The sequence below is a fragment of the Myotis brandtii genome, unplaced genomic scaffold, assembly GCF_000412655.1.
Source record: "Myotis brandtii unplaced genomic scaffold, ASM41265v1 scaffold157, whole genome shotgun sequence".
Classification (NCBI taxonomy): Eukaryota; Metazoa; Chordata; class Mammalia; order Chiroptera; family Vespertilionidae; genus Myotis; species Myotis brandtii.
Genome location: NW_005355708.1, coordinates 3076998 through 3084298, shown reverse-complemented (window position 1 = coordinate 3084298; position 7301 = coordinate 3076998). Strand labels below are relative to the sequence as shown.

The following is a 7301-nucleotide window of genomic DNA, read 5'->3' as shown; positions in this document are numbered from 1 at the left end:
GCTCTGTTTCTTTCATACATTTACAGTACCTGATGGTGCCCCCCCGTGAGTTCGCTGCCCTGCCTCATTGTGTCTCAGCACACAGTGTGGGGGTCATCAGTATACGTTATCCTGATGTTTGCACTGTCCAAGGTGGTGGCCCTCAAAATGGAATTCTTGGCCACTCGATCTTCTCTATCACTTCGCTCTGTGTATTTTGCCATCATTCTTATTGTTTTTGCTTGCATCTGGCTGACTAGCTTTTTAATTGAGGCCCTCCCCTCCTTTGCTGTTCATCGCTCCTGCCACACCGTAGGTCATAGTACAGAAAATGAAATAGTTATTACCCAGCATTAGAGGAGCTGGCACTGAGACTGAGGGTGGCCCTGGCTTCCCCAAATGCAGTGGACTTTGTATCTTTGGAACATAATTGCAAAGGAGGCAAGGAGGGGCTGACCTTTTCATAGTTGAACACCAAAAACGCTTTTGGTGACCAAGGGGCTTCATCAGCTCTGCTCAGAAACGACTCTGCTTCTTCTAGACGTGTCTCACAAAACACGTTCTCTCTCGCATGACAGTGCCGTGGATGCCTGTTTTCTCTCTCCTACCCAAATGCATTGTGGGTGATATAGCTCCCTCTGACCTTGAAGGTGGAGTTCATATATTCATAAAATTCCTTCGAACTGGTGGTCAGATCTAGTAACATGAATTAAACCTCTGTTGTGCTGGGGATTTTGCCCTCTTAGTGTCTAGCTATGTAATTAAAGGGAGATTGCTGGCTTCAAGGAGTCTTCCATTTTTGTTGAATTAGAATGCACAGTTTTTAGTTGGACCCCTGAACATTTATAGACTCAGATGGAAAAAATGCCAGAGTTAATCTAGAAAGAGGAAATCTGATAGAAGAAAAGATACTTTATTCTGGCAGATCTGCATTCCTCTCATCTAGGGGTGTGTGTGTGTGTGTGTGTGTGTGTGTGTGTGTGTGTGTTTTAGAACTGGTAAACGTGCTCTTAGCTAGAGGCACTTTTAAATTGGGGTACTCTGGAATCCTCTGGGAATCTGTTAATTGCTAGTACCTTTTCCCCAGGAAAATGCACATTGTACATGGAACACGTAGTTTTGTGAACATTTTTTGTTGAGGGGAGAGAGCGGGGTACAGTGTAAAGACCCCATAAGGTCAATAACCTCTGCTCTGCAGAACATGGACTTGACATTCTAGACCAGGAATTAGCAAATGTTTTCCGGAAAGGGCAGTCAATAAATATTTTTAGCTTTGTATTTCATACAGTCTCTGTTGCAACTGGTAGGTAGGACATATTCACAATATGTCCGTGAGTGACCTCAGGGCTGTGTTCCAATAAAACTTTGTTTAGAGAGTCAGAGGATGGGCTAGGTTTGGCCCCTAGGTCAGGTACACCTGTCCTAGGCCATCAAATGCAAAACTCTAATTAATTAACTCTGGAGTTCTTCCATTTAGTGAGGATTTAGCTCAGTTGCTGTTGAGGCAGATTAGGAAGACAGATGTAGATGTAGGACGATGAATTCAGAAAGATGGACTGTTCAGTCCCATGAAAATTGCCTCTTGATTTCCTCAGGTAAGTATTCCTTGCTGTGGAAGCCAAGGGAACAATTTCCTTCAGAATTGAATCGAGTCCTACTGTTGTTTTTTCCCCTTCTTTTTATTTTCAATAACCAGCATAACCTACTTCAACTTGGAAATGAAAGGCACACTTCTTGTAGACATTAACTGCACTCTTTCTCTTAGCTTCTCTTTTTGCTTCTGTTGTGATTGATGTGCAAGGAGAATCATGAACCTGGACGCTAATCCTTTGGTTTTCCTTTTCACTGAGAGGTTTTAGGATTTGAGACTTTGAGAGGCCATACTTAACTCAGAAGCAGAAGGCAGATAAAATTCTTCAAATCTGCCAAGTCATCCACCTCATCTATTTGGCCCTCTTTTAAGGAAGTCAGAAAGAATGGTTTGCGGTCAAAATACTTGTTGTCAGTGGACTTGGAGCTCCAAGCTCTCACTGTGACAGGGGACCTCGGCCTACCCCTTGAGTACCATCATTGGACTTGACGTGATGGGGCTATTTTGCCTTAATCCTCTTTTAAATAATCAGTAACTTTCGATTTTAAGGGGTCTAAGCAAAATGCCCTTTCCCGGTGTGATTATGTTGGGTTGCCAGGCCTGGCTGAATTTCTGAGCCCTACAGCCTCTAGTGAAAGCTCTGATTTCCCTATGGGACAACTGTCTAATTGGCTCCGCCTTCTGTGTGTACAATTCTGTCAGGGCACCTTCCTGTCTGTACAGAATGCCTCACAGATAACTCCACCTGCCAGTCATCCACGCTGTCTCTGTTTTCTTCCAGACCAGTACCACACTTCTTACTTAGAGCTTTCATCTCTTTATTCTTCAGAAACATTTGTTTTCCCCCGCCGCATCATCAGGCAAACATACATCACACTTAGGGTGACACTCGGAACTCCTTCAGAAGGCAGATGTAAGTATTCAATCCAGCAGTTTACCTAAAAGAGTGTTCTCTCTTCACCCTGGGAAACAAAACTGAATTCTGGAGCCTTCAAAATGAAATTCTTCTCTGGGGAAGCACCTTGCCACCAGGTACATCACCCCTCACCTGCTCCTGGTGTCTACAGAGAGGGTGGGTCAGTTTTCTGGGGTTTAGAGAGTCACTGTGTACAGCTCTGCAAATATCATTGACCTTTGCAGGTTTTCTGATGGAGTCATTTGGAATCAAGACTTAAATTGGGGTTTAGTTTTTCAGTTCCCGACCCAAACTCCTTTTACAAGCAAAATTTCTCTAAAAGCCTCTTTTCTATCTGCAGTGAAAAAGGGCCTACGTAGAGACACGAAGCAAGATGAGGGACTTTGAGGTAGGGATGTGTTTTTGAAAAGAAACCAATATCTCCTTGTAACACAAGCATACGTTAATGTATTTTAAAAACATCCAGGCTACTTCCTTGGGGCTGTCAGATCGATATTACTTGTCACTTGAACTAGGACATTCGAAACTCTTTATTCTTGGGCAGTGGCAGTTAGATTTTGGGAGATTTGCATTGTGTTGCTTTATTATAGTTGTCAGTGTGGGCAGGTATGGACAGTAGGCAGTTAATCTTGGCATGGCTGGGTTTTCCCCAGGTTGTACTTTTGCATTTCTGGGATTCAGGGCCTTTTTTCAAGGAATGAGGCTGATGCTCTTACGACTTGGAGACTGAGTTCAGTGAAAGCAGGGGAAAGTTCAGGCACTTCCTTGTGTCCTGCTGTACGAAACAGAACTTCCTGAGTAGCCCCTCGTGTCTGTGGCTTCTGCCAGGCTATCACCTTCTCTGTTTTCCTGGATTTCATGTACTTGTTATTCCTCTGCCCGTTCAGTTCCCGACCCAAACTCCTTTTACAAGCAAAATTTCTCTGAAAGCCTCTTTTCTATCTGCAGTGAACAAGGGCCTACGTAGAGACACGAAGCAAGATGAGGGACTTTGAGGTAGGGATGTGTTTTTGAAAAGAAACCAATATCTCCTTGTAACACAAGCATACGTTAATGTATTTTAAAAACATCCAGGCTACTTCCTTGGGGCTGTCAGATCGATGTTACTTGTCTTGTCACTTGAACATCGAAACTCTTTATTCTTGGGCAGTGGCAGTTAGATTTTGGGAGATTTGCATTGTGTTGCTTTATTATAGTTGTCAGTGTGGGCAGGTATGGACAGTAGGCAGTTAATCTTGGCATGGCTGGGTTTTCCCCAGGTTGTACTTTTGCATTTCTGGGATTCAGGGCCTTTTTTCAAGGAATGAGGCTGATGCTCTTACGACTTGGAGACTGAGTTCAGTGAAAGCAGGGGAAAGTTCAGGCACTTCCTTGTGTCCTGCTGTACGAAACAGAACTTCCTGAGTAGCCCCTTGTGTCTGTGGCTTCTGCCAGGCTATCACCTTCTTCTCTGTTTTCCTGGATTTCATGTACTTGTTATTTCTCTGCCCATCACATATGACCTGAGCTGACCTAACACATGGAGAAAGGAACTAACTATGCTCATATATCAAAACTCAGAACCAACACTTCTGAATGGACTGCCCACATGGATTCTGCTGTCCCCAAATCTTGAAAGTTGTAAAAAAAAAATACCTAAGGGAACTTTTAGCCAAATCCGCATTCAAAATATTAGACCTTATAATAAAACTTGCCTTGGGCCTTTGAAGGAAGAGCAGCTGGGTTGGGTAATTTTCCTCTTAAGTCATATTCTATTGTGGCCAGAAATGAGTGGTTAACATCATTTTGGGCACTACACATGTTTGTATTGGAGTCTGCAAGCAATTTCAACAAACAAGTGAGGCCACTGCCTTTGGGATTGTCATTGGACTTTGGGGTTTGAAGCTGAACTGTGAAGTGAAATCATGGTCTGGGGCTGGAAGAAAAGATAAATGCAGACAACAGTGCTAAGCTAGGAAACCCATGAACGAGCAAGCTGATAAAAGAAGTTGGAAGACAGGTCTATGTCCTTTACCTTAGTTTCCATATTACTATAGAGATTTTCTCCTTTGGGAAGAACCCACCAAGAAGCCAAACCTTTATTATTTCCTCTAAAAATAATGAACTTTAAGGAAATTCAGAGAGTGGCATTGATTTGGATATCAGAAAATATTCTCATTGTTTCCCTGATGTTGTTGATTCTACAGAGTCACCATTTTAAAATACGGCACCCAGAGAAAAGGTAACGGATTAGAGGGGTGAGGCCACACTTGGAGAGTATACAACCCATCCATCGGCTACCTTCTGGCTAAAGAAAAACAAAACTGAGCCGCTCACTCTTTACTTCTGGTGGCTTTAAGAAGAATGGTGGACACCAAAGGTGATCTGATGAGCATGCTTTTCCCACAGTGCAGAGAGCTCTGAATGTGCATAGAGACACACTACCCGTCTTCACTAGAAGAGCTAGAAGGCCAAATGTAAATCAACACTCAGAGCTAGTTTGAGTTTTTAAAGCAGTGAGTTGTGTGGAAAAGCCATCGTTTTCTTTTCTTTTCTTTTGATCTCAAACTTGTGTGTCCACATGCATGTTCAATACTCGGGGAGTTAAGACTCAAAAGCACAGAACTGGTTTCCTGACTCTATCAGTGGTGCCCTGAGGAGAAGGGTGTCTTGTCGTGAAGGGAAGGGGAAGAGAGTGTGATGAAGGTCACCTTTGCCCATCTGAGCTCCCCATCAACCTCCATTCAGATTATTCATTCGGCTACCAATATTTTCCCCTTTAACTGGAAGTCTCTGTGGCTATTCAAGGCTTGGGAACTTTGGATGAAGTGACAACTTGAAGACCCTAAAGAGCCGAAGAATCTGGGAAATGTTGTAGCTAACGATGCCTATGAGTCCTTGGGTTTTGCTAAGAGAGTTTGGAGGCAGGAGGAAGGGCGAGAAGAGAGGGTCATTTATTTTAAGTTTAAAGCCTGCATCATTTGAAAGAAAATGCAAAGATCAATATGTGATGGCCATGCATATTGATACTTAAATTGGTTCTTTTTCTAAAGTGATTGAGAACAACCTGATTTCAGGGACAAGGTTGCATGATGGCTGGGCTCTCCATGGACGGTGGAATTTCTAAATGTCTGTGTTTTCAGAGCAGGAGTTGTGATTTTTGTTCATTGATGTGTAGGAAAATGTAAAAGCTCATTGGACAATCCTGGCACACAGAAGGGGATGATCTGAGACTCAAGCTAACAGATTACTGTTGCTGGGTTGTACAAAGGTTACAGGTAATGGGAATCCAGTACAGCCTCTGGAAGCTGAAAACCATGATGGTGTTTATCTGTCATGAACTGAACATGAGGGAATGCTTAGATGTCAATGGAATCGTATAGGGTGCCTTCTACACACACACACACACACACACACACACACACACACACACACACACACAAAGAGTCTATGGTGAATTCTGATCCTGGTACGTTTGTTACTAAATCAACTTTAACAGCTAGAATTAACAGCAGCCATCTCAGGAACACTGTATATGTCAAAAAGACATTTGGCGCCCTAGCCAGATTGGCTCACTAGATAGAACACTGGCCTGTGGACCAGAGGATCCCAGGTTCGATTCCAGTCAAGGACACGTACCTTGGTTGCAGGCTCCTCCCTGGCCTGGGCCTGGGCCCTGGACAGGGCATGTGCAGGAGGCAACCAACTGATGTTTCTCTCACATCGATGTTTCTCTCTGTCTTTCCCTCTCTCTTCCACTCTTTCTAAAGTCCATGGGAAAATATCCTCAGGTGTGGATTAAAAAAAAGACATTTGGCAAAAATTTATAGAGTTCTCAGCCAATCTCTGTGTAAAATTCATCCAAGGAGGTTTGATTAAAAAATTTCAGACAATTTACCTGTCATCTTACTCCTGTGTTTGTCTTCAATTTATTTTTTGAGTGGAGTGACTTTCTATATGAACTGAAATGATGAAATGACGTTTTACAAAAATAACAGGTATTTTTAGAAGAGAAATGTTTTCTTTATGTAATTAACTTCCAAATTGGAACATATTCCCCAATCATCTCATTGGGTCATTTAAAAGCTGAAAGGGGTATTAGGGATGTAGTTCAAAATTTTAATTTAAATACAGGGACATTTTTCTACATATTTTGTGAAAATCTCGATGAGATGCTAGATCTAATTTCTATATGAAATTGAACTTTACAAGAATTTTAGGAAAATAGGTGGGTTTCCCTAGCTTCCTTTGTGTTTTGATTTTTATCTCTGATAATGTTGCTTCCACTTATTAATCTGATCTTTGTAAGGGAAAAAACCCACTTTTTCCCTTACATTGTGTGGATTTTGTGATGGACCTTTCTTGTATTTGTATACATGACTGATTGTTTTCTTCTGTTGCACTGCAAATCTGTTTTGACGTCATGTTCATTGTAAAAACAGCTGTTGGACAAGGGAAAACATGCCTGGTGTTTAAATCCCCTGATGCTAGAATGAAGTAATTCCATATGCTGGTTAGGAGGCTCTGCTATCTTTTCCTGGTACCTGAAATATTCTGGAAGGAGACTGGAGGACTGTGCACCGCTGCCCTTTGAAACCCAGCTCTGACACTGTGTCTCAGGAGAGTTTGAAATAGAAGAATGGCTACCATGTTGTGGATTCCATCATCAACGGGCATCCCTTGTCTTTCCTGCCATGTATAGCATGCTGCTAGCTGTCCCTGGTGGGAACCATCTCTTGTTCATGGATTGTGATGTCTTTCTTTTATGAATGAGGTAGGCTGAACTGTAGAGGATGGAATTCATTCAAAGTTCATCAAATAAAGATGTCTGAAGGA

The 7301-nt window shown here is 42.5% G+C and overlaps 1 long non-coding RNA gene across 1 annotated transcript; it reads right to left on the bottom strand.

Moving 5' to 3' along the window:
- Positions 1-325: 325 nt before the first annotated feature.
- LOC106725342 lies at positions 326-6154 on the bottom strand. Its single transcript, XR_001361211.1, has 2 exons — positions 3929-6154; positions 326-3322 (listed from the first exon to the last, which is right to left on the bottom strand). It is a non-coding gene; the product is annotated as an uncharacterized LOC106725342 (long non-coding RNA).
- Between the last annotated feature and the right edge of the window lie 1147 nt (positions 6155-7301).